Here is a 27,856-nt window from a genome sequence, read left to right as displayed (position 1 = left end):
CCCATACATCCTTTATCCGTTTGGGACCAAGTCCTCTTGATTCTACCTCCTTAGTTTCTTTCAGATCTGTTCCTTCTCTTGGATTCCCCTGCTCCCACTGCCTGTCCCACACCTAGCGTCTAAACCGACCCAACTTTTCTGCATAGTAGCCATAAACTGGGAAACCGAGCCCAAGGTGGCCTGGCCCGGGACCTGCCAGAACATCTCCCATGCACTGCACTCTCCCTATTGCTTACTTCTCTCCAAGACTTTAGGATCGCTGGCATAGATGGCACTCCTCCCAGCTCTGTTTCTGAATCTTGCATGCATCAAGCAATGAGATAGAAGGGACCTGGGCCCCCGGGGGGGCTTTGTGGGATCAAGTTGCCAGACAAGCTTAGACTTCCATGTGAAGGAGAAGTAACTTGTCTCATTAGAGCCACTGTTATTTAGTCTGTCTTGTGTTGCACAAACCATGTCCTGTGACCTGTGGCTGCCCTCTCCCCTAGGCTGTGAGTTTCTAGAGAGCAGGGGTGGACTGCATTTAGCCCTGTATGCTCAGCACTCTGCACAGCGTGGATGCCCGAGAGATGGTGTTTGAGTGAATCCACAAATGAGCGGATGATGGATGAGTTCGGGTTCCTCCTCTCTCCCCGTCATATTATCTTACCCTGCGCATCTGCTTCCTCTTACACAAGATTTAGAGGTTGGTGGGCAAGGGAGGGAAAGGAGAATTGGGATGGCTAAAGGCCTTCCCAGCTCAAAAATTCATCCACTCAGTGAATATTCACGGAGTGCTTTCTGTTGCCAGGCCCCCCTGGCTGGTGTTGGGGACATGCCTGTGCCACGTGGCAAGCTCGTGGTGGAGGTACACAGGGACAGTGTTACAGTACAGGTCATGGGGAGTGTAGAAGAGGAGCCCCTCGTAGGCTTGGGGGAGGGGTGGGGCCTGGAGGACGAGCTGAGTTAGTCAGATACTGCGGTGTGGGGAGGGCTTGTCCAGCAGAAGGATCTTTCTGTGTAAAAGCCCAGAGGTAAGAAGGAACATGGTGCTTTGGGGAAACTATGAGTGGCCCACTGTGTTTGAAGTACGCAGTGTGGAGAGTGAGGGCTTAGGGTGCAGAGGCAAGCAAGGGCTGGGCAAGACAAGCGGTTTGGACTCTGCAAGGGTGAAGGGGAGCCAGTCAGGCAGGGGCTGTGCCCCTGCCCCAGATATTGGGAGGCCCAGCTCCCAAAGAACACGAGCTGAGCTCAGGCTCCGGGTAGAGAGAAGGTGAGCAAAGCAGTTCTCTTGGGCTCCAGCTGTCAATCCCGCCTTTGTACGAGCTTTGAATGAAACATCTGCCCTGGTTAGAGTACAGTAGCATGCAGCATCTCTGGGGAGAGTGCTCTGGGGTTTGGGGTCAGCCCAGGGCCCCTGCTTGGAGCTGCAGATCAGACATTTGGAAATGCCTTTTCCTGAGTCCCCACTTCCTTCCCATACAGCCACGCCAATCAGTTCTCTGGCTGTGGCTGCAGAGCAGAGGATGGGGGTCAAGGGGCAGGGGCTGCAGATGTGCGGGGGAGGGCCAGCCTGCCTGGGGGGGCCCTGGGAGCCTTGTTAACTGGGGCCAAAACAAACTCGCTCATTAAGTAGAGAGTGGGGCCAGGTGCGGAGGCTGCACTGATGACATGGCCAGGGGCCCCTTCAAGCCATCCGCGGGGCTTGGAGGCATTTGGGCGCACATGGTCTCAGGCCACGATTGACTGTGTGTACGTCTGGGGGTGAGCGTGATCCCAGCTGCCGTCTTGCTCTGCTCTCACCGCGGGTACTCGCCTTTATGGGCTCTTGTGTTCCGGGGCACATGACGTCATGGTCATTTCTGCATCCGCCGCACAGGAGGGCACATGCAGGGCAGTGCAGATGCCATGGCTGACCAGAGCTGCCCCATGGTGCCAGTGGGCTGTCCCCAAGTCACTCCCAGTGTGTGTGTGTGTGTGTACCCATGCATGTGCCCAGAAAGGGGCATGTGCTGAGCTCTGTGCTTATAAAGGGCTTGGGTCCAGACATGCACGCAGGAACACATACCTGCTTCTGAGTGGGTGGGATCCCGACCGTGTCTGAGAGTGACTGTGGCTGTAACCATGGGCAGGACTGCAGCTGTCTGCAGTTGCATAACACACTACACACTACACTACATTCAACGGAATGATTTACTGTTTCACACAATTCTGTGAGTTTATAGGGTTCAGCAGAGTGGTTCTTCTGTTCCATGGAGTCGTGGCTGCGTTGGGGAATCTTGGCAGAGGCTCTTCTGGGGCTGTGACATTCTAGGTGGCCTCTCCTTCTCCAGGGCTGCTCTAGGTGGCTTCTTATCATTCCAGAGTCTTTACAGCATGGTAGCCAACTTTCAAAGGGAGCATTCCAACAGGACCAGCACCAGTGGGCAAATGCTTATGATGCCTCTGCTTGGATGACACTTGCTCATGTCTGACGTGTGGCCCAAATGAGTCACATGGCCAAGGCCAGATTCGTGGGGGAGGGGACGACCCAAGAGCCTGATGCAAGATGTGTGCTCCCTTGGAAGTCACAGATGGAACTGTCTCCTGCAGTCTGAGAAGAATGTTTGGTAGGACCCGTCTATAAGTTCATGTGACTCGAAAAAGTCGTATTTGGGGCCTATTGTGTCCCCAAAGGTCATGCCCAACTCTCCACCCTAATGCCCACACCCTTCCTAGACCAGCTCCAAATACCTCATATCCCTCTGTCCAGTGGTCCAAGAATAACTCAGCAGACATCTCCCACCTGGCCTCGTTCCATCACTGGGAAGGTGCACCTCTGGGGCCCAAGTTCTGCTCACTTGGAGGCTGTTCTGAGTTGTTTTGGGAGCTGGCCCCACTGTTTACTGGCAGTGTGATCTTGGATGAATAATGGCGTCTCTCTGCAACTGGTTTTAAAATCCGAAATCTGGGGAGAGCAAGTCCTGTTTCATAGGGCCACCATGAGGATTGGATGCAGTGGTCATGCTCAGTGCCATGTCAGCACTCAACACGAGACCATCACGGCAACTATAATAACTGCAGAGATCTGGGGACACTTGACAAAGACCAAATAGGAGTTCACACCTCCCCTCAAAGCCTGTGTTCCCGCTGCTAAGAGGAGGGATGGTGGATGTCACTGATCCATCATTCATTCTACACCTGTTACTGAGCTCCTGGGTAGAAGCAAAAGCCAAAGTCAGTGCTCAGAGAGTCTTCAATCCCATGGGGCCTCTGTAGGGACCTATGTGCCATGCCAGGCAGTGTGAGCTGAAGGCCAAAAGTACAAGCAGATGAGTGACTTGGGATTTGGAGAAGAAGAAATGGATGGAGACTTGGATTTGAGGTGAAGATGCAGATCCCTGAGGTGAAGATGCAGATCCAGAACCCCGCTCAGGACTCACCTCCTCCAGGAAGCCTTTCTGGAGGAGGTGAGTCCTGAGCAGAGTTCTGGAGCCTGGCAAGATCCAGATTTTAAAAAGGGCTGAGAGAATAGAACAGAACTTCTAAGCTTTGGTAGTTGATTTTTGCCAGGCCTGTATCATGTGATCCTCTGACCCCCACCAGCTCCAACCATCTGTGTCTTCCATCCCTTTCTTCCCAGGTGGCAGGGACAGAGCATGTCTGGCATACATACCAACACACCCATTCCCACACCATAGGCAGACATCACTAATCAACTACAGAACACCACAACACACACACCCCTTAGGCTTCTCAAAGCAGAAAGCTATTATCAACTAGTTGAGGTTAGTGCTTGGGGGTGAAAGCATTCTGCTGACTCAGGTCAAGTTGAAATAGAGCACTGTCTTTGAAACCTCAAAACTCTGAGTCCTGGCCTCTCCATGTGCAAACTGTGTGCCTTTTAGTGCCTTTACCCCTCTGGATCTCAGCCTCCCACAGGGTGCAGGGGAATGGTAATTCCTACTCAGAGGAACCAGGGAGCCTTAAATTAGATCATGTGCGCAAGGCTCTAATACAGTTCAAAATCCAGAAGAGAAGATGATGACGGTTGTGCTGCTGGCAGACGTCAGAAACCATGAGCAAAGGCATCCATTCGGGTCCCATTTGCAGTTTTTTGGAGTAAGAACAATCAGTTGAGGGGTGGGAGTGAGAGGCAGGTCCTCTGAGCTGTGAGCTGTGGACACAGGGCTCAGAATCTGGGCCTCAGCACGGGGAGGGTGGAAGGGCGTCCCAAGCATATGCTCAGAGGAATAGCCCAAGATTTGGGTTCTCCCTGATGGGGAGGTGGGCTGGGGGGAAGGGCTGTCAGAAAGGCAAGCAACTGTGGGTTAAGGGACAGATGTTTCTGGTTGATGACAGATGGGTAAGGATGAGCACAATTAGTTTACTGAAGCCAATCCCTGTTTACCAGCATCTGGGAACTGCAAGTTATGGTGTCATGTCTCTTGGGGCTCTCCTGTTCCCCGCCCTCCGCCCACCCCCACCAGCCACCCCCACCACCACCGCGACAGTCTTTGTCTTGACCCTGGAGCTCTGTCATCAACTCTCCCCTTAGGAACACCTCTCTTGGTTTGAAGTGGGGATTGTCCCTACCCCTTGCCCAGAAGAAACTTGATTAAATCACCCAAGCCTCCATGAGCATATGGCACCTGCAGAAATTGCACAGAGAGGTCAGAGTGTGGTCCAAGGTCACACAGCACACTAATGCAGAGCCAGAGCTGGGCCAAGCCTCTTTTGTACCAGGCATAGCACATCCCCCAAGTGCAAGCCTAACCCAGTGTCTGGACTGCAGCCAATGGCCAGTAGATCCAGAGGATGCTTTGCTCTCTAGCTCTTTCTCCAGCAGTAGCTGTGAACACAGGACTGCCTGGAACATTTATTCCTGTTAACCTCATTAGGAAGGCCTTTTTTTCCTTTCTCTTTTTCCTAAAGTTTGTGGCTTTGTTGAGGTTATTTCTGAAGTTAGAGAGAGAAATGCCCTGTTTGTCTTTCATACACACCCCACCCTCCATCAGGAAATGAGGGGTCTTGCTTTCTTTGGGCAATCCATTTCTGACATGAACTTGCTGCTGACAGTCAGGTCTGCTGTGGTTGTGTTAACTTTAGTCTTCCCTCAGCTTTATAAGGCTCTGGGACAACATCTGGAAACAGATGTTTGCCTGGAGATGGAGCAGGACCAGGAGGCACTGGGCCAAAAGCAAGGCCCCGCCCCCAGGGAAGTGGGGGCAGATGTGCTGAAGGCTGTGGCAGCTGTGAGTACTGGGTGAGGGTGGGAGCCCAGCACATCAGAAGGAGCAGCTCCCGCTCTGAGCTGGACACAGGCACCTGTCACGCTGGGCCTGCCCAGGGATTAGGAACAGTGCTGCAGAGGTGCTGAACCCTGTTCACAAACTTCCCTTTTGGTTCCCGTCCTGTGGCCAAGCTCCTTCAACATGTAACCTTTCTTGTTTCTCAGAGATGGAAGATTCCTGGAAGACTGGGATCTTCATCAAATTCAAATTTGTTGTGGTTCCAAATGTGAAGTTCAGAGTTCAGCACCTTATAATTTTGAGAAAAAGAGTAATAATGGTGGTGATAGTGGTGATGGTCGTGATGGTGATGGTGGTGATGGTGGTGGTGGAAATGCTGGAGATGGTGGTGGTAGAGGTGATGGTGGTGATGGTGGTCGTGGAGATGGTAGTGATGATGGTGGTAGAAATAGTGAAGATGGTGGTGGAGGTGACAGTGGTTATGGTGGTAGTGATAGTGATGGTGGTAGTTGAGGTGGTGCTGGTGGTGGTAGTTAGGTGGTGTTGGAAATGGCAGTGATGGTGGTGGAAATGGTGGTGATGGTGGTGGTGGAGATGGTGGTGATGATGGTGGAGGTGATGGTGGTGGTGGAAGTGTTGGTGGAGATGGTGTTGGAGGCGAGAGTGGTTATGGTGGTAGTGATAGGGATGGTAGTAGTTGAGGTGGTGCTGGTGGTGCTGGTGGTGGTGGTAGTTATGGTGGTGTTGGAAATGGTGGTGATGGTGGTGGAAATGGTGGTGATGGTGGTGGTGGAGATGGTGGTGACGATAGTGGAGGTGCTGGTGGTGATGGCGGAGGTGATGGTTGTGGTGGTGGTGGTAGTGGTGGTGATGTGTGGAGTGATGGTGGAAGTGATGGTGGAGATTGTGTTGGAGGTGACAGTGGTTATGGTAGTAGTGATAGTGATGGTGGTAGTTGAGGTGGTGCTGGTGGTGGTGGTAGTTATGGTGGTGTTAGAAGTGGTGATGGTGGTGGTGGAGATGGTGGTGATGATAGTGGAATTGCTGGTGATGGTGGTGATGGTGGTGGTGGAAGTGATGGTGATGGTGGAGATGATGGTGGTGGTGGAGGTGATGGTGGAGATGGTTGTGGAGGTGACTGTGGTTATGGTGGTAGTGATAGTGATGGTGGTAGATGAGGTGGTGCTGATGGTGGTGATAGTTATGGTGGTCATGGTGGAGATGGTGGTAGTAAATGGGTAGGTGAGTGTGGATACAAACTAGGATACCCATGTGCTCACCAAGTTTCTCCCAGTTGCCAAGTCTGTGTACAAGAACACATGTATCCTGCCATTGTGATTGGCAAAGGATGACCAAGTCCCATCAGGGTCTTCGCTTGAACTATCCAATCTGAAATTGGAAGACAGAAATTCTTTTACTTTTGGGTCACAATGTAGCAAGAATGTAAATCCCTGGGTCACTTGAACAGAGGTCTGTTTGCAGAAGGAGAGAATTAAATGAACAGCAGAGAGATGTAGGGATAAGCGATGGACAGAAGTAAAGCATCCTTTTGGTGTTTGGATGTTTGAGTCCCCTGGACATCATCATCCCTAGGATGGTCTTGCCCTTTTGGTTTTTGGTGTGTAAACCCCCATCTCTCTGTCTTTTTCTTTCTCTCTCATTAAGCTTGTTGACTTGGGTTTCTGTCAGTTGCTACCAAAGGGCTCTGACTGACCATGAACAAAATGTGATCGTGGAGGTGTTAAGATGATCACATGAGAGGAAGCCTAACAGGGATGACAGTAGAGATGACGATGAGAATAGCAAAGACAACATCAGTGTTGGAGGCGCTGTCGCTGTCATGATGAATTGTTGCTGCCCATATCAGAGGTCGTAGTGAACATGGTTTACATCAGATGGTGACATTGACAGGAATGATATTGGTGATGATGGCAGTGATCATGTGATTGATCATGAGAATCATGGTGAAGATGCTAAGGCTTTACCAGCCTCATCTGGGTATATGTCTGAGAAACACAGGTCTGAATGATCCAAGAAATGGCCACAAAGAATGGATGGGTGAAGGAGAACAAAATTTTCCAGAATGTCAGGTGCTGTCCTTTTACTTAACTCAATAAATCCTAGATGAACCTGGACCTGGAGAGGAGGGTCACAGATGGTACCCCATAGAATTTCATAGCTACGTTGGAACTTCTGGAACAGAAAGACCCAGGATCCCCAACCAGGTCCCTTTGAGAATTCCAAGTGTCTCCTGAGTTTCAGACATCAGGCAAGATGAACTTGGGGTAGGCCAGCAAACATAAGAAATCACTGCATCTTGTATCTGAACATTTACAGTTTAAGCATGGAGATCTGGGACTATTTGTTCATCATGGTCTACTTGGTGGAAAGGAGTTATTTCCGGAGAATAATAGAAACTAATTTTGTTAAGCATTTACTATGTGCCAAAGACTATTCTAATGATATAGACCATTATGCAGGATGAAATCTTCCCAACCATACACATTTCTATTTGCCATGTAACAAATGAGGACACTGAGATGCAGAGAGCCAAGTTGTTAAGGAAGGAGGCAGGGTGGGAAGCCAGGAGGTCTGGACTGCAGTTCCCATCCCCTGACTCCTGCCCCTCTGGGAAATGTGCTCAGTGTGGATAGGAGCACCAGGAATGCTTCTGGTCCTGATCCTTCTCCAGTGCCTCCCCTTCTATCCCATTCTACCCAAGAAAGTATTTTCTAGGAGGGTCTAAGGCCAATAAGGACAAAGTGAAGTCCTGGGGGTCCCATGCAAAAAGCCACCTGCTTTAGGGGGTTGCCTGGTCGTGCCTTTTCCCATTTGGGGAGGAGTTCTGATGGAGGAGGGCTAGGGTACTGGGAAGACGCAAACTATTCCTTGGGGTTTTGTTCCCTCTCCCAAATAGAAGGCTGTTGCCAGCAGTAGTGAGCTCTATGTTTCTGCCTCAGGCATAAGACTGTGGCTTTAAGGTCAGACTTTGGGGTATACAACTTTTTCTTCACCACTTTGGGCTGGTAACTACTTCTCTGAGACTCTGTTTTCCCGCTTGTAAGGTGTAGATAATAATTCCCATTCTCCAGAGCATTCAATGGGTAAAGCGCCTAGCCCAGTGCCTGGCATACAGTAAGTGCTCAGTAAATGTCAGCCAGTTCTTACAATGATGTTTCAATTCCCTGGATTTCAGGTTTCTTCTTTTGCATTTGCCTTCTCACTCATGAGCAAGATTTCTGTTATGCTCTAAGGAGAGAGGCCTCGGAGGGCAGAATCCTGGGGGTCAAGAAACCCAGACCTGACTTTAATACAAGAGGGTGGGTACTGGTCCCTGAACCATCTCCCTCCCCCAGAACTTACAGATTTCTGTAACTGTACTTTTGCAAATAAACACATGCCACTTCCACAATGGAAAATTTCTTAAAAAAAAAAAAAAAAAAAAAGACAAAAAAGAAAGTAAAACACTCTCCTGTCGTTTCCCTGGGCCAAGCAGAACTAAGAAAGATAAATGAAGCCTTTCACACAGACATTGGAGTTTCCAGCTCCGGCCTCCACTCTGACGTGGCTGGAGCTTTGCCAGAGGCTAGGGCAGCCTCAGGAGTGGGCCCCCATCCCCAGTGTCCCTGAGAGGCCCCTGGGGGCTCTGCAGAGGGTATGCCTCTTTGGGGGAGGGCGAGGGAGCCACTCCCTTTCTTTTAATACTCCCACCCCGCCTTCTCAGTAATGCCCCCTGCAGGCAGCCCCAGCCACTGCACTCGCTGACCCTATTCCATTCCCCACAGTTGACCTCGGTGGGGCACCCCTCACCCAGGCCCCAGTCAAATGAAAATATTTGCCCCAGGGGCGCCTGGGTGGCTCAGTTGGCTGAACATCTGCCTTTGGCTCAGGTCATGATCCCAGGGTCCTGGGATTGAGGCTGGCTTTCGGCTCCCTATTCAGCTGGGAGTCTCTGTCTCCCTCTCCCTCTGCTGTTCTCCTTTCTTGTGTTCTCTCTCTCTGTTAAATAAATAAATAAATAAAACCTAAAAAAAAAAAATTTTTTTTTTTAAAAGGGAAATACTTGTCCCAGATCATCCAGCCAGTAGATGGCGGAGCCAGAACTAGAAGGAAGGTTCTGATATCCTGGCCTAATTTCCTCCCATACCTGCCACTCTGTCCCCTCGAAGCACAAATTCCAAACACTCTGACATCAGCTTGTTGGTCTGGGCCTGGTAAGGAGACCTGAATCCGGAGTTAGAAGCCACGGGCTGCCTGACTACACTCTTGGCACCCCCACATCCCCCTATAGGTCACTACCCGCCCTGAGTCTCACTTGTCTTTTCTGCAGAAAGTGGTCGATGCGTGAAGGTCAGTCACGGTCTACTCATGGCACATAGCAAGGACTCAATATATACTTCCAAATGCACACACAGAAACAATCATAGTTTCTCATGGAAGGATTTAGGGGGTATTGATGAATGGATCTGCCTATTCTGAATTTTCCACTTTCTTGGCAATGAATACACATTGCTCCTCTAAGGAAAAAAAAATGTTTTAAATGAAATGCAAACAAGATGTCTGTGCTTTCCCACTACATTTCCTTTCCTAGCACTATTGTATGGACACTTCTGTGGGCTGCCCAGACTTAGAAGCAGCTCAAAAATATTTTGAGCAAATCCATTAGAAGGCTTTGGGTTGCAAATAATACAAAGTCTCACCTATGGGGTGAGATCCCGGAGAAGCTGGCTGGAACCCCAGAGAGAGTTCACTTTTCTATGCCAGGGGTAGGGCACCTTGGAATGGGTTCACCCCTACAGAGGGGCCCAAACCACGGTGTGGGGGGGGGTACCTTTCATCCAAACTGGCAGGAACAATAAAGCTGACTGACATAATTGAAAAACCCATAGGCAGATCTGGCTTCAGATGGTGTTTGATCTGGAGTTTAACAGTGTCCGCAAAGACTCAGTTTCTTTCTCCCTCCATCCCTTTTTTCCTTGCTCTTTCTTTTCTTTTTCTTCCTCTCCCCTCCTCCACCCCTGCTTCTTCTGCTGTGGTGCTCTCAGCCTCACTTTCCTTCTGGTTCTCAGATGGGTGCCCACAGCAACCAGGACTACTGGCTTTCCTGTCCGTGTCCTGCCAGAGAGAAAGGACATCTTAGTGTTACCAGCAAAAGTCCCGAGATCCATTCTCATCGGACCAGCTCAGGTCCCATGCTCACCCCCGGACCAGTCCCGGTGGGGGCAGGAGGGTGGTAGGTGCTCGCTGGTTTCCACCAAGTGTGGACTGCGGGTAGAGCCCACCCTCCCGAGTCACCATCCCTAAACAAAACAGGGCTACTGGGAGGAATAATTGGGTCCTGGAACAACAGCGCCCACATGGTTTATGTTGCTGTAACAATTTCTCTGTCACTTAACAAAAATTATGTAACAAAGAGCAAACTAAGTTTCGTGATTCTCACCACTGATGCCGAGATGAGGGAGTTTCTGGGACCCCAACAACTCTCTGCCGTAGCATGGATTGTGGGCTGTTGCTTGTGTGGTTCTCTCTTTAGTTGTATTATGGGATATTTGTTTTTAGTACAGTTCAAGCGGTCTTTACCCTCCGCATGACCAGCACCCCAGATTTCCTTTGGTCAAGAATCTGTTTTTCCCACTCTCTGTCCATGTGATTTGAATGGGCTAGGTGACCCGGGCGGACCGGTGGGACCGTGTGACCTAGGATTAGCAGAGCAGTGCCATGCCGCCTTCTTGGCTTCAGTGATTGGCTCAAGGATAAACACGTGACCCATTCTGGGCCAATGACCGCCAGGTCCAGGAGCTTGTCTCCTGTACTTAGGGAAGGAGAAACGCCTCTTTTGTTGGGTTTGAATCGAGAAGTGTGTCTCCTGGAGCTGCTGACAGCCATCTTCCCACAACATGGAGCCTGAGAACAAAAACAATCAGAAAACGGTAAGTCTGAGAAATGGAAGTGGACCACGACTGCTTCTTGGTGACAGTCTGAAACCCTGGAACAAACCGCACCCGAAGCTGGGGCTGTCTTGGATTTTCAGGAATAGGTTGCAGAAATTCTTTTTGCCCAAGGCTGATGCGTTGGGTTTCCTGTCACTGGCACCCCAAGTGTCCTAACTGGTAAAGCACGTGTCTGACTTACCCCATCCCCACGCACTGTGGGCTAAAAGCTGATTTATTAGGTGCAAGACCCAGACTTTCAATGAGGAAACTGTTTCCCTGCCAAATGCTTCTTCCTGGGGGTGTCGAAACATGAGGTCTGTTAAGAAGAAAAAAAATTTGTCTACAGTGGGTCAAAGTCATGTGGTCAGGCCATCATCTTTGTGGTCATTATTGTGAAGTGTTGAAGAAGGAGGTGCTCCAAAGGGAGGAGAAGAGAAAGGCAGGGATGGGCCACCCTGACAAAGGCATCGCTGGGGCAACTGTGGGCCACTCCCTGGGGAAATTAAGCCTGGCTGTTAGGAATGTTTCCCAAGAGAATGTGCCTGGCTTTGCAGCAAATTCCTACACCAGCCCTTCCTCAAATGGCTAAATAATCTGAAGAGTTTTGGTACGTATTTTTCATTCCACATACTATTTGCTCTGCCCGCCTGGCCCAGCCAGCCAAGTTTAACCCAATAGAGACATTCTTCTTGCAGAATTCAAGTTCATGGACTCCCGTAACTGGAGGAACTGTGTGGCCACAGTCTTCTGTGGAGCTTTGATTGTGTCCAACTGAGCAGATGTCACCAAGTGTCTTCCCCTGCCAGGACTGTGGTGGGTGGGGTCCTCGGTGCGCTCTGATGTGACTTGGATGCCACCCCACGTGCTTCAGAGAGCTCAGAGTTGGGGGAGGGAGGATGTGAGTGCAACAACTATGACGCCAGTCTGAAAGAAATAAGGGTGCGTGAGGGCTGGGTTTGCTGGTTGAGACTGTTGGGAACGGGGGATGCAGGCATGGTGGGACTCACAGGCTCTGACTTGGCACTTACCCTGCAATGGTGGGAGAAGCTCATTCCAGGGAGAGTGGGGAGGCTCTCCAGGCCAAGGGAACAGTAGGGCAGGGACGCAAATAATACGAAGTCTCGGGGCACCTGGGTGGCTCAGTGGTTTAAGCCTCTGCCTTCGGCTCAGGTCATGATCTCAGGGTTCTGGGATCGATCCCTGCATCGGGATCTCTGCTCAGCGGGGAGCCTGCTTCCCTCTCTCTCCCTGCCTGCCTCTCTGCCTACTTGTGATTTCTCTCTGTCAAAAAAAAAAAAAAAATCTTTAAAAAAAAAATACGAAGTCTTGTGTTCATCTTTCCTCCCGTCTTCCTTTAGCTGTGTTTCTGCATCTAGAGCTCAAAGGAGGTTACGAAAATATCATGCTCAAGGGGTTAACAGTCCAAACTGAGACTTCACGTTCATATTATGACTCCTAGCCTTAATTAAGTTCTTGCTTTTCTGACCAGGACCCTCCTTTCTTTGAGCCAATCCGACAAGCTCAAAGCAAAGTCAAGAATTGTATGTCTTGTAGCATCCCCGTGATTTCTAACCTACCTTACTGCAGGAGATCCCACTGGCAAATAATGTGGCTCCAAACTCTGTCAAACAGATTGGCCACGTGAACTCCTGGGCTGCTGCTGGTGGTGGTGACCATTGCCTCACTGTAGGGGACTGGCTTTGGAGCACAACGGCTTTGAGAAGGGGGGTAGTGCTGATTCTGTTTCCAGAAGGTGATGATGGGGTGGGATGGGAGCATGGGCTGAATGAAGTTGTGGCCCAGAGAGGAGAGGGGGAGCTAAGAGGGGCAGGCAGACATAGGAACAGGATCTGGGGGCATAGACACTGACTATTTGTTGGAGTTTAGTAGCTCTGCTGTGGGGTGTGGGACCACCATTCAGCCTCCCCATGCCTCCTTTAGGAGAGATAAAAATAACTGGAGGGTGCCCGGGTGCCTCAGCTGGTTGAGTGTCTCTCTGTCACATCAGTCCATCCTAGTTCTGTGTGGGAGGGGCTGACTGAAGGAGTCAGGCGGGCTAGCTAGCCCAGTGTTTCCCGCTAGCCCCCACAATGCATGACCCTCCCACATGCGAAAGTAACTCACCCCTTCCCAGGCCCCCCAAAAATGTCAGCTCGAAGTCCAGAATCTCATCGTCTAAAGCAAATGCAGGTGTGGTTAAGGCTTATCAGGTGTAGTTCTGCATTCAGTTTAGTTGGGGATGAAGGGACTTGAGGAGCCAAGAGGGACCTGGAGTATGATGGGGTGGGGAGCAAACGATTTGGGAATTATAGTCAAGGCAAGGAACATGGTATGGAGGGGGGAATACCAGAGGGGAGAAACACTGGTTAATATTTTAAAACTCAAACCTGAGGTGTTGTCAAGGCTCCTTGGAAATTCAGAGAGGTGTAAAAAGTGACCTTGTAAAGGTAATGTCATTATTCACAGATTCAAAATGAGAATCTGGAACCTCCTTCTGGATGCCAAGGTAAGTATTTGGTCATGTTTAGGGATGGTGAGAAAACTTGGGTGACCACTAGTTTGACCATCCTGGGAGAGAAAGAACTGAAGTAGTTCCCATCCATTGCCCATGAGCAATGATGGTAAGACAGACCATTAGATGGAATGTCCAGTGAGACCTTGAAGGTGCCTACCCCCACCCCACCCCCACCCCGAGATGTCATGATTCTTCACTGCCACTGAGTTCTGGTATCTTCCACTTTCATTCAATCAATCCCACTAATCCATATCTCATAAATTAAACAGGTTCTGTTTGAAGGCATCAGTGCCTATGGAAAATGAGAGCTAGATGTGAAATTAGATCACAGGGAAAGGGTTTGCCCTGCCTATGAGAGCAAGCTGTTTCTAAGCCTTCCTTCATATGTAAGCAATCACCTTGGTAATTGACATCATTGCTCACTCCCAGCTCATCGTTCACCGAGACCTTGCCTCCCACTCTTCCTGAGAAAATGGAGGCCATCAGGAATGAGTTCTCAATTCCCATGCATCTTCATTTCCAGCTCTTGCACCAGCCAGACTCATCCTGCTTCCCTCACTGCAGTCTCAAGAGGATGAGCCATCTTTCTGTTCAAAGCCAACCACCCCACCTGTGTCTTTGACCTCCAGTTCTCCTGCCTCCTCTGAGAGGCTACCCCATCCATCATCCTTCCCTCTCTTGGATCTTCACTTCTCCTGGTCGCTGGCTGCTTCTCTTCTGCCTAAAAATATACTCAGGCCTCTCGTATGCAACCCCCGCCTCAAACCCCACCATATGCTCTGCTAGCTCTGTCTAAACCACCCCTTTCTCCTTCTCATCCAACCTTCTCAAAAAAGTAGTCCATACCCACCATTCTCCCATTACTCAGTACCCATTCGACTTCAGTCCCGTGTCAACTGGTCAACTGAAGTTGTTCTTAATTGCTCTTAATGTTTAAATGACCCTGATTGACCAACAAGTGGACATTTCTTAATCCTTAACTATCAAACACTGCTCTTATGGAACTTTCTCCCTTGGCTTCTGTGATATCACCTCATATTTCTTGCTGTCTTCTTTGTCCCTTTAAAGAGCTCTGTGGTAGCCAGTCTCTAAGATGGCCCCCAAAGATTCCCACTACCTGGTATTTATCTAGTTTACCTAGTTACATAGTCACCTCCAACACTGTACCAGAGTTGGACAGTGTGACCAGTAGAATACGGCTGAAGTAATGATATGTCACTTTTGAGATTAGGTCATAAAAGACCGCGTGGCTTCCATTTTGATCTTTCTCTCATTCTCTGTCTTGGCTGGCTTCCATTTTGGTCTTTATCTCATTCTCTGTCTTGGCTCACTTACTCTGGGAGAATCCAGCGACCGTATATTGAGGACCCTCAGGTAGCCTGTGGAGAGGTCCAATTGTCAAGGAACTGAGACTTCCAGCCAATAGCCAGTGAGGAACTGAGGACTCCAACCAACAGCCACATGACTGAGCCTTCTCAGAAGTGAATCCTCCAGACCAAATCAAGGCTTTAGATAATGCAGATCCTGCTAACAGCTTGACTGCAGCCTTATGAGAAACCCTAAGTCACAGCCACCCAGCTGAGCCGTTCCCAGGTTCCTGACCCTCAGAAACCAGAAAACAGAAATGTTTTCTTCAAGTTATTAAATTTTAGGGCAACTTGTTACTCAGAAATTAGTAAGAGTCCTTTACCTTGACCCCATAATGGAGCTCCATGAAATGTTGTTCTGTGGAATTCTACTCCATCGCTCCCTTTTGGCCCTGCTGGAGTGGGACAAACACTGGGGGTTGCCTGTCCAGTAGTCATCCCACACCCCCTATTTCTCTCCTGCTGGCAGAATCCACTTTCCATAGTTGGGACTGAAAATACCAGAGACTTGTTTTACCAGCCTCTCTTGCAGCTAGAGGATGGGTACAGGATCCAACCCTGGCCCAGGGACCTAAGGGGTAGTCTGCTATGTGCTCTTAGAAAGGTTTCTCTAACTAATAAATATAGGGAAATTAACGAGAGGCTGTCCTTGCAGCTCTTAAATGTCATGTTAAGCATGGCACTTGGAGCTACAACATCGATTCTGGAAAGTACATTTTTTGCCATTATTCTCCCTGGCCACATCAACAGCAAGTAAGGAGAAGATGCCATCCTTGGACGCTCAGCAGTTTTCTCAGCCTGTTTCCTGCCTGCAGAATGTTGCAAGCCCATGAGTTCAACCTTGAACAGTTATAGGCCTTTTAAGTCCAGAACTGTGATTGTTTTTTTGTTTGTTTGTTTGTTTTTGTTTTTTCCCTGCAGTACCACTCACTTAAAGATGCAGCAATCTTCTTATTTGATTTGGGACAACTTCATATGCCATTAGCTACATCATAAGTTTTTATTCTAGATATTCATTTTAAATTGGCTGAATTTCTTTCCTCTCTTTTCCTCTTTGGCCCCACTTCCTCGAAGCCACTAAGTTTGTGGGCAGTTTATCACAGGTAAGTTAAGTCTGGCAGACATAGATAGGAGAGCCTTCCTTCCAGTCTCTTTCCCCTGAATAAGTTTTTCTGATTGAAAAGTTGGCTTCTTAGTCTCTTCAAAGTTTCAACAATGGCTATGCAGCCATACCATCCATTTGATATTTGCACAGGCTAAGATTTTTCTCTGGCTGCATTTAAGAGGATTTTTGCTTTGTGATCTGTTTTGGCAGTTTGATTGCAATGTGTCTTGGTGTGGTTTTCTTTGTGTTTAGCCTGATTGAAACTCATCAAGTTTCTTGAATCTGTGAGTTTATATTTTTCATCAAATTTGGAAATTAGTTTGTCATTTTTTTTTTTTTCAAATACCCACACTCCTTTCCTGTGACTCATTACATGTGCGTATGACCATTTGTCCATCAGGTCAATGAAGCTCAGGTAATGCTTTCTCCGATTTTTTTTTTTTTTCTCTGTGTTTCAGTTTTTCCGGTCTTCAGATTTCATTGATGTTTTTTTCTGTCCTGTCTAATTTGTTATGTAAGCCATCCAGTGAATTTCTCATTTCATATACTGTATGTGTTAATCAGGATTCTCTGGAGAGACGTCACCAACAGAGTCTATCTCTGTCTCTATATCCATTTATCAAGAATGAGATTTATTAAAAGGAATAGGCTCACACAATTATGGATGCTGACAAGTCCCATGACCTGCCATCTGCAAGTTGGGGAAAACCAGTGGCCAGAGAACCAGGAGTGCTGATGATAGAAGCATCAGTCCAAGGGTGGGAGAAGACCAATGTTTTAGCTTAAGTAGTCAGGTGGAGAGAGACAATTCAATGATTTTTCATCTTTTTGCTCTATTGGGACTCTCAACGGATTGCATGATGCCCACCCACATTGGGGAGGGCAATCTGCTTTACTCAGTTTGTGAATTCAAATACTAATCTCTTCTGGAAATGCTGACACTAACACACACAGAAATAAAGTTTAGTGAGACATCTGCCTCAGTGAACACCATAAAATTTACCTCACCCCATATTTTTCAGTTGTAGAGTTGCATTTAGTGCTTCTTAAAAATATGTTCATTTATTTTCTCATTATTTTCATGTTTTCCTTTGCATAATTGAATCTACTTATAATGGCTTTTTAAAATTCTTGTCTGCGAGTTCTACCATGTCTCTCACGGCTAAGTTGATTTCTTTTGACTGACTTTTTTTTTTCCCCTTTGGGTGTCAGTGTCATTTCTTCACTTCTCATATCTAGTGATTTTTGATTGGAAGATGGACATTTTGAATATTACCTTCTTGAGGGCCGAATTTTGCTATCATTATTTAAAAAGTGTTGAGTTCTATTTTGGCAATTTGCTCGGAGATCAGCTCGATCCTTTCAAAGCCCATCTGTACATGTTGTAAGGAAGGGTCTGTAACACTCTTCACTCTATGGCTTGCTGGTGTATCTTTACTCCTTAGGTGTGGCCTTTTGGAAGTTTCCACGAAATACTCTGGGTGCTTAATGAAGTTTCTCCCCCTTGGTTGGCCTGAACCTGAACATCTCCCAGCTCTGTTTGAGCCTAGAGAGTTGTTTGGTTTACAGCTTCCCCGTAATTATTCTGTCTCCGATGTTCTTGCCCAACCTCGCTACATGCGCACTGTGTAGCATTTAACCAAAGACCCCCGATGACTCCTATGTGACCGTCTGAAGCTCTTTCTCCACATAGCTCCCTCCTCTCCAGTATTCTGCTCGGCAAATCCCAGCTGCATCTCTCCTCTGAATTCTGATCTCTGTCTTCCCAAAACAGGGACACTTCTGTGCTCCACTCCAGCTTCCCCTCCCAGGCCCTTGTCTGGTAAATGCCTCTAGGCAGAAAGTCGGATTGATCAGAGAGTTCATCTTATTTGTTTTCCTTCCCTCAGGGAACAAGGTCTTGTGCTGCTGGTTATCCAGTGTCTGAAAACAGATGTTTTGTGTATTTTATCCAGTTTTCTCCTTGTTTACGGTGGGCTGGGGCTAGCCCAGTATCTGTGACTCCATCATAGCCCAAAGCAGAAGGGCGCACAGGGTAAGTTTTCATCAGCTTTGCTGACTAATAGCATTTCACAATTTTACATTTTACCATTTGGGGTTGAGCAGAAGTTGCCTCTTCCAACCCCACAGGCACTACGTGGACATTTAATTCCCTCTCATTCCTGCTAGTCAACCAGCCAGTTCTTTCCTGAGCCTGTCCCTTTCTGTCTCTTGCCAAGGGCAGCCAAAGGCAGGCATCGCATCTACTAACTAGAGGTTCCTAGTGTTTTCTATCCTCTGTCCCTGGGGTTACAAGTCCTTTGGATACCTCATCTGTCTCCATGTTATTGCAGGGTATACATTTATACATGACGGAGGTGGCCAAGCTAAAGATCTGGGTCCTTGATCACATATCGAGATGAAGAAGGAGCCTAGGACCTCTCTTCAAAATTATTAAGTGAAAGAAATAAATGCTCTTATTTGTTTTAAACACCTTCAAGCATGCATTCTATTCCCCACAGCATAAAGCTTCCTGATGGACACAGGATGGTTTCACCTCCTCCTATGGTTTCTAAGCTTGTGACCCTCAGGTCACTGTCACCAGGGCAGATTGTCCCCCTTGCCCCCCAGGGGCAAGCTCAGACATCCACCTGCCTGCAGTCCTCTCCATAGGACATCCTGCCCTGGTCTTCAAACTCAGCTTCTGAAATCAATCAGGATTCTCATTCTCAGTTGAAAGTATCACCATCTGCTTTGTAACCCAAGCTGTGAGCCTGGTTGTCATTCTGGAACTCCCCTTTCCCTCTCCTATTCATACCCATAAATCACATGGTCCTACTAACCGTGTCCCCTAAGCATTTCTCAGATACAGCCCCTCCTGTCCATTTTTCCTGCTGCTGATGAGGACAAGCCCCTGGCGCCTCTCTCCTAGCCCACTTGCAGCCACTCCCCTCCTTCCAATGCCTCTTCTGCCCTGCATCTATCTTTCTGGAAATCAGATTCTATCTGTATCACTCCCATGCTTAGGACCTTTTAATGCCCCTGCCCTTGTTTATAGAATAAAATCCAAACCCTTACCAAGGCTCCAGGTTCTGACCTCTGCTGACTTTTTCTGTCCCAACTCTTGCCACTCCCACTCTTCGTGTCACAACCCAGTGACACTAATCTGTGGCTGGTCTCCCTTGTTACCCTGCTTCCTGTCCCCTGTAAGCCTTTGTGCCTACTGTGCCCTCCTGAGATGCCTGCTGGCAACTCTACCCCATCCCCTGCTTTTTCCCTGCAAACATCTATTCATTCTACCGAGTAGAAGGTCACATTTTCCTTCATCAAGAATCTTCCATGGTAACAGCCACCACCAATCTTTTACAGTTACCCATTTTTGTGCCCCAGTAATCTTTGTACACATCACTCCTACCATGCCTACCACTTTGCTTTGCAAGCACAGTTGTGTGTCTGTCTCCTCCTCCAGACTGAGTGCCTTGAGGGCAGACACTGGGATGTACTTAGTCTTGAGTCCCAGGTTGTGGCTCATAGTAGCTGTACAATGAATGTTTAACAACTAAATGAATCACACCATAAATTCCTTATAGCAGGTCTCCGACAGGCCATCTCTCTGGAATGCTTAGTGGTTAGGTCACTCAAGTAGATTAACTTAAAAATAATAAAACTGTGTTTCCTTAAAATCATTTTCCCACCAGCACTTTCGTTTACTTAGTACAATCAGGGACCAGAGTGTATTTGTGGTGGAGTATCCATAGCACTTCTCTTGGAAAGGGTATTATGTTTCCAGAAGCAAAGAATCATGGCTTAGGAATAAAAAATGTGAACAGAAGCATGGCATGGATCTGAGAAGTTGCTGGAAAACTTTTCTAGGCCGTGGAAATCAGGATGTGTCTTAAGCATCCATAAGGGGCATGACTATGGATGTGGGCAACTTGGTAGATGTTGGACTGTTCCTTTCTGCCAGTTGTCTGTCACACCAAAATTTTACCATTAGATAGTCACCCTCCTAGATGGTGGGTGACTATCCATCACCCTCTCCTGCGGAACTCTTACAAGCCAAACTTCCTGTGGAAGGAAGCCCCTTTCTCCTTCCAGAAATTGCTTTCTTCTGCCTGGAGAGCATTCACCTCCTCTGTCTATCCCAATTTTTCCTATTCTTCGAAATGTAGATTCAATCCCTTCCCTCCCACAAAGCCTCTCCAGGTCTTTCTTTTAAGATTGTGAGAGTCTCAAGAGCAGAAACGATTCAATGTTGTCTCCTGGGTGTCTGTTACAGAGCCTAGCCATTGAGAGATGTTGACTAGATGAAGGGTGAACTGTCCTGAACCTCACTCATACAGTCATTTTTCCATCCTTGTGCTTATACCCTGGGGACTTCTGTCAATGCTGGTTCTCTGGTACTCTGGTGATCACTTATGCCTTGTCGAAGGTCTCTGGTCCTCTAAGGAGACATTCTTTTTGAAGTGGCTTTTTAAAAATAACACTTCCTGAATATGGGCTATTTTTCTCACCTGGGCTCTCCCTATGTGGGGGGGCACTTATGGACAGAGGTTTCCCAGCTTAGAGAAGATGGTAAGGAGAACAATTTCCAGCATATAGTATGTGGGACACCATTTGTACTCTTATTCTGGAACCCCAAAATGATGGGGCACCTGTTTGTGGGTACCTTTGGGAAGGTGGTGAGGATTTTCATACAGGGTCATCAGACAGGGGTCAACAAAGTTCAGTGGCCTGAATGGCTGTTTCTCTCTGGCTTGATGCTTCAACTGAAGTCACCATGGGTCGAATGGTATCGGCCTATGCCCATGCTATGGGAATTTCTTGCTCTTGGGTTGGTGGGTGAAGACTCAGAGCCCTTGTGGCTCCTGGGCCCTCAGACATACCCTTCCATGAGGGTCTTTTGCCAGGGCGGCTCACTTGACTCTTTTTGGGCACCATTCCCACACTCTGGTCCCCATCCTTTCCCCTCACCCTACCCCAGACTCTGGGGGAGACCCTCTCCCACCCTCACCCTGGTCTTAGACCTTATTTCCTTCAGGTTCTTTCACCTAATGACCCATCCAGCCTCCTAGGCACTGGGAAACCTTTGCCCGATGATAGGCAGGGCTTCACGTTCAAATCTCCAACCTTCAGATGAGGAAGTGAGAGGAAATATTTGTGCCCAACTTTTTCCGGTGTGATGGAGAACGGGGGAAAGAAGAATAGTTTAACTTCCAAACTGAAGGAGCTGAGTCTTGGTGCAGCCACTGTGGAAAACAGAATGGAGGCTCCTCAGAGAATTAAAAATAGAACTACTATATGACCCAGCAATCCTACTTCTGAGCATATATCTGAAGGAAATGAAAATACTGGGTGGAAGCAACATCTTCTTCCCCATGTGTGCTGCAGCAGCCAATGCGAGGAAGCAGCCCACTTGTCCACCAACAGATGAATGGGTAAAGAACAGGTGGCAGGTATATACAACGAAATATCAGTCAGCCGCGAAAAGGAAGGCATTTGCCTTTTGCGACAACGTGGACGGACCCCGAGGACAGTATGTCAAGTGAGCTAAGTCAGACAGAGAAAGACAAATATTGTATGATCTGACTTATTTGTGGAATCTAAAAAAAACCAAGATAAAACAAAATCCCAAACACACAAAGACCAAACTCCTAGAAAAAGAGATCAGATTTGTTGGACCAGAGGCAGGGGGTTGGAGGAAGGGAAATCAGAGGAAGGCGGTCAAAAGGCACAAACTTTCAGCTGTAAGATAAATAAGTACGAGGGAGACAGTGTACAACAGAATGACTATGGTTTAAAAGAAATGTCTGAATCATTCTTGTGTTGGATTGGATGATAAGCCTCTCTTCGCCCCTCTTGGCAGCCATGTCTTGTCATGGCCCCGTTAAGGTGGAGGATGTTTCTCTGCCTCTCTCCTCCGGGCGAGACCACACGACCATGGCCTGGGGTCGAAGTGCAAGTATACCCGTTCCTTAGGAGACTGGATGTGTTTCTGCTTCCCTCTTATGCTTCTGTCACTTCCAAATGTGCCTGGGTCACCCCCTTATCCTGGGAGGATAAGAGAAACAAGGAGTAGAACCCCTGGTCAAGCCCTGCCTGAATCAGTTGAGCCTCAGCCAGTGCCTCCGAGAATAAAGGATTATTGTGCTAAGTCACTGAGTTTTGGGGCCGGTTGTTATGCAGCATGATGGTGGCCATAGCTAACTGGCCAGGGTAGAACAGGGAGCACTTAGTGGTGGAGCACACGCGATGAGTGTGTAGTCTTTAGTTATCGGTCGAGCCTTGCTGGCAGGCGTCAGAAAAGACATGAAACTATCAGACCTGGAAGAGCTATTAAGGGATTCCGGATGGAGAAAGAAGATCGAGGGGACCTGTGACTTGCCCAAGATCACGCAGGGAATTGTGGCTCATCTTGGACCAACCCCCAGGGCCGGAGCTCCCCAACACAGCGACTGGACCCCACCACATCCTGCGGGCCAGCCCGTTGGGAGCCATGGCTCCCATCGCTGGTGAGCGCCATGTCATCGTGCTGGGCTTTTGATGAATGGGAAGTGGTGGCGAGGGAGGAGAGGCAGGAAGAAGGTCGAGCCAGACAAGACTCTGGACACAAGCGGGGATGTTCCATCTGCACCCCTGTCTTCCTCTGGTGCCAGATGCCCTGTGATGGGAGCCCCAGCCCAGACCCCAGGCTGTGGGCCAGATTTCACAGCCTCGTCTTGGGAGGGGCACTTGCGCTCAGGTGCTAGAGGCAAGATGACGAACTCACCTGTCATCATTAGTCTCTGGCCCTGCAAGATCCCCTGGGAACCCAGTCCAGACAGCCATGGAGATGGGCCAGAGAGAGTCTGGGAAGGAGTGGGAACCAGGCTTCGGGGAGGAGCCTGCTGCTCCTTGCTGTTTGTATCCCTCCGCACTCTCCAGGCAGAGTGCAGGGTGGAACTGGCTTCTGAGACCCTTGCTGGAGGCAGCCCTCCAATGTCCAGTGTGCAGAAGCTGGAGAAAAAGTGAGTTGTGGGTCAAGCATTTCAAGGGTTTCCTTGAGTTCGCTCCACTAGAAAAGCTGAGTAAAAGAGAGTGGGAAGGACACCAAGTGGGGAGTCAGAGATAGGGTTTGGGGCCCCACCCTTGCATCTTATTAGAAACCTGTGTGACCTTAGGCAAGTCCCTTCCCCTGTCTGGGCCTCAGTCCATTCTGTCAAAAGGCCGTGGTGGAAGAACCAGCTTAGAGGGGGGTGCCCTCGGCTCTAATATCCTGTAATAGCATTGGGGCTGGAGGAGTTCCTCTGTTCTTATGGAACGACAATAGTAATAACTCATATTCATTCAGTCCTTGAGAAGTGCAAGACACTGAGCCGAGCACTTACACGGGATAGCTCAGTTCAGGCTCACAGTGATCCTAGGACGTGGGTACTCTTACTGTCTCCATTTTACAGATGAAGAAGCTGAGGTTCGCAAGGCTTGGTCCCTCCCTTATGTCCACCAGACTCATCCACGCGGAGCTTTGAGCCCGGGGTGCTGACTCCAGAGCCTTACTTCCTGCCTCCCTGCTGCGTCTCTGCTGACAGGCTCAACTCCCCCCCACCCCCCCACCCGGTCTTTCCTTCCAGGATCCCCTCCTCCTTCCAAGACCCTCTCCTTGTACACTTCCCAGTCAGAGAACTCCGGCCTCCAGACTGGAAGAGCCCAGGAGGCCGGAAAGAAATCCTGTCAATCCCGGGGATGGATGTGGTTTACCCATCCCCATCTCTGTGCCGCCTCTGCCACGACGGGGCGCCTGGGGTAATGATGGGCCCTGCCGTTGCGGGGAGGTCCCGAGGCTGGCTAGGGACCTAAGATTGATGGTGGCTGTAGCTAACCAATAGGGGTGTGCTCAGAGGAGCTCTGTTCCTGTGTCTGAGCTCCCGTGACTCAGGAGGCAAAGAGGCACCAAGCGCCCGATGAAATGCCTCAGGTATCCAGCTCACTGGTGGTTAGCCACAAACATGCATGGAGGGGGCAGGGAGGGCGATCTACCCACCAGCACAATCCCTCCCTGGAAACTCTTCTGCTTGCCTCTCCCTTGAGGCCACAGGCCCCTTGCACCGACAGCCCCTTAATGAGCCTACCACAGAGTCTGAAAGTCTGATGCAATACTAAAATGACGTGCTCGGAAGAGGAGGCATGACATGGAGATGCTCACAAGTCTCCGAGGCTCCCGTCCTGAAGACCCCTGTGACTCCACGGGCCACGCTCGGTGGGCTTGATGCCGAGACCAGCCACGGCTCGGCGTGATGGCCTGAATGGGGTGCTGAGGCACAGCATCCGCTCCACTGCTAATGAGATGAACAGGCCCTCAGAGCTGCAGTGAGAGATGGGGACAGCAAGCCAGGCCTCTGCACCCATTGCAGGGAGCCTCCCAACAGACATGTGACAAAATGATGGGAAGAGCCTGGGAAAGTCACGGGCTGCAGAAAGGCTGGAGAGGGGGGCGAGGATGCCCCGAGAATCCTCATTCCTTTGGCAGCCATGGAGCCTCCCTAGGCCTTGGTTCCCGTTCATTCATTCATTCATTCATTCATTCACTTTCAGGGTCCTCAGTGACCCTGGTACCCACATAGGACTACTCAGGGCTGCTGCTGCTTGGCCCTGTGATCCTGGTCAGGTCATTTCCCACCCTAAGCCTTATAAAGGGCCTCTGGCCTTGCAGGTCAGTAACACCTGGAGCCTGGGAATGGGCCCACCTGGGTCACACATGCCGGCTGTGGGGGGGCTCCGGGATGTGCAGGAAAGGTGAGCCCTTTAGAAACTGGTAGACGTGAGCTCGCCCCCAGCTGCCCTTGCTCCGGCTGCTTCTCTGATCTCCACTTCTTGGCTGCGTGGGCTGGGTCGTCCTGGCCTCACGAGTGTGTTGTGAGGGTAACGTGGGTTACTGCAGCTACAGCACTCAGGCCCGGACCTAGGAACAGGTGTTTGGTAAGGGTGAGCTCTGCCTTTCTCCAAATTCACCATCCAGGAGAATATAGACTTTCTGAACTCTGGTTATCATGACCTCGCAAAGCCTTCATTTTATTCTGGGAAGTGTTGGCCCCACCTGAGGTATGAAGTCCGAGAATACTTTCTCCAGCAACTCCCTGCCTTTTCTGGGTCTTTCCCTGTCCTATGATCCCTAATCCCTGTGAAAGTCATGTCCTTTCTCTTTGAAACCCAGCATTCTCATGCTCTTTCTGCTCTTCCTATCCAAACCTGCCCTTGGAAATGGGCCAGGTGACTCATTTATGTTAAAGTGTAAATGACTGACATGGCTGGGGGTTTGCCTCTTGTTGAGGGTTGCATTGGGGAGGAAACAAAGCCATCTGTGGCTGAATGATTAGAAGGTCTTTCAGGCATCAATGTACACATGAAAGAGTTATTTGTGGGTTGGAGGGACCTCCTGGGAGGGGGGCCAGGATTCTCCTAACACCAAGGCTTTTCCTGTTCTTTGAGCAAATAGGCTCCACAGGGTGCCCAGGCTCCCGGGACCTCAGCCTGCCCCTGGGGACTGCAACCCTCCTTCAGCCAGCACATCTGGACCCCAAGAGGCAGCTGCTTCAGGGATTCCCCAGGCGCCCCACAGACCCCACCCTGACTCTGAGCCCTGCCCTTGCCCCAGCTGGCCTTGAGGCTCCTTTGTCTCTCTGCTCAGATCCCAGCTTCTGGGGCAACACACTCGTCCTGGGGTTTGGGAACAAGATGGCCTGATTCATGCCAGGCCTCTTATGTTATCTTATTCTTCTGGTCTTTCTCTTCTTTGAAAAAGAAAAGAAAAGGCGAGCAGGCAGGCAGGCAGGAAGGGAGAAAGGAAGAAAGGGAAGGAAGGAAAGGAAGTGAGGGAGGGAGAGAGGAAGGAAAAAACTTGAGCTTTGGCTGAAAGAGTTTAAAATGGAGTTTTTGCCACTTTCTTTCTTCTTCCATTTTTCCCCCCAACAACAAATTACCAGGCTCCGAAAGGAAAAGGTAGGAATGCCCCTGGTTGTTGGAAGAGAGCTGGAGGCCAGCCCTCCCTGGGGCGCAGCACAGCCCGGGTCCTCAGCCTCCTGCGCTGTCCCAGGGAGCAGGGAAGGACTGGGCTGGAGGCCCCCCAACCCCCAGCGTTTCCACAACCTTGCTGCCATCACTCACTTGTCATTCCCTCCTGCCCTAAAACCAGGGGAGGGCAAGGACAGAAGGGTCAGCACCCCCACCACGACTCCAGGCATGAGCCCACATTCTTCCCGTCCTGCACTGTTCTCTAGCTCGTCTTGTTGGTGGACTTGTGTGTTGCCACAGGGACGGGGAGTTCCATGAAAGAAGAAATGGGCCTTTTTCGTTCATGCTGTCACCACAGCACCCAGAACAGCATGTGGGAGACGGAAGGAGAGGGGAGGAAGCCAGCTCAGCCCATAACCCTCAGCTTGTCGCTGCCAGAACCTACCCTCAGAAGTTCCGGTCTCCAGACCCTTCCGCACACGTGTCCACACACACATGCTCACGCACACACTCAGTCGAGCACACACACAAGCACACACTCATGCCCGCACCCATGCGTCTGTGTGGAGAGGGTCTCCCTTCTTCAGAACCTCTGCGCTAGGGAGAGGGCCGCACGCTTCTTAGCACCTCGGGAATGACCCTGAGGCCAGAGCCTGCTGCTCCAGGCCCTTCCTTAAGGAAGAGGAAGGCAACTCCCGATATGCCTCCCTTGGGGTCCCTTAGCTCGGGGACAAGGGTGCAGAGCCACCCGAGCTGCTAAGAGTCTGACCAGCTGAGGATCGAGAAGGCGCAGAGGGTGCCTAACTCTATCCCCGCCTCACAGATGACAAAACTTTGGCGGGGAGGCTGAGGGATGTACCCAAACATGGAGGGCCAAGGAAGGGCAGGCAGGAGCCAGGAAGTTTCCGCGGAGCTGTCAGCTCCCTGGCCCACCTCTTGCTGCCCTTGGCTGGGAGGATGACACTGTTCAGAGAAGAAAGCAGGGTTTCTGCCAGAGCCCGTCTGGCCTGGGCCCCCGGCAGGACCAGCCAAGAAGGGTCTGAGCAGCTGCCAGCTCTCACCATGAGGGTGCTGGGGAGACTGGTCAAGTCTTTCCTCTGCTCCCTGCCCCTCTCGCCAGCCATCCTCTGGGTAGACCAAGCTCCCCGCCTCCCCAGGCTGAGCCGACTGCATCCCACTGTCCGAGGTCTAGTGGCTCGCCGAGTGTCCAAGGTGTCAGTGAGCTATTTCAAGTCCCCCCAGTAGGAATGTAGAACACGGGTTGCTTTACAGATAGGGAAACTGAGGCTTAGGGATGTTACGTCATGTCCAGGGAGGCACAGCTAGGGAATGAGGGGTTCAGGAGTCAAACCTGAGTTGGTGATACCCCTTGGTTCGTTCTCCTGCTGCATAAATGTCCCCTCCCCTGGGGGATTTCACACCCGGGCCTAACCCAAGACTTCACCAGCCTTTCTCGGCCTCAGCTCATGGCCCTCATGCCCCATCCCAGCCACACCGGGCCCAGCAAACATCCATAACCTATCATCCAACCAGACTCCAAGTCCAGAGAAGTAATCTTTTCTTCCTATGTCTATAAAACATACATTTCCTCTTAAGGTTGTATGCTCAGGAAAAAAACCAAACAAACAACCATTGTTTAGGCAAATAGACTGTGGCACACCCAGCCCACCATTCCAGTCTCGTTCCTGCTGGAGGCCACTAATACCCTTCTCTTAAAGGCTTAAGGGACATGCCTCATGGAAGGCTCCAAGGCTAGGGTC

Source organism: Lutra lutra, chromosome 14, assembly GCF_902655055.1.
Source record: "Lutra lutra chromosome 14, mLutLut1.2, whole genome shotgun sequence".
In the NCBI taxonomy this organism is placed as follows: Eukaryota; Metazoa; Chordata; class Mammalia; order Carnivora; family Mustelidae; genus Lutra; species Lutra lutra.
The sequence above is the reverse complement of the archived record's forward strand: the minus strand, read 5'-3'. Positions refer to the sequence as shown.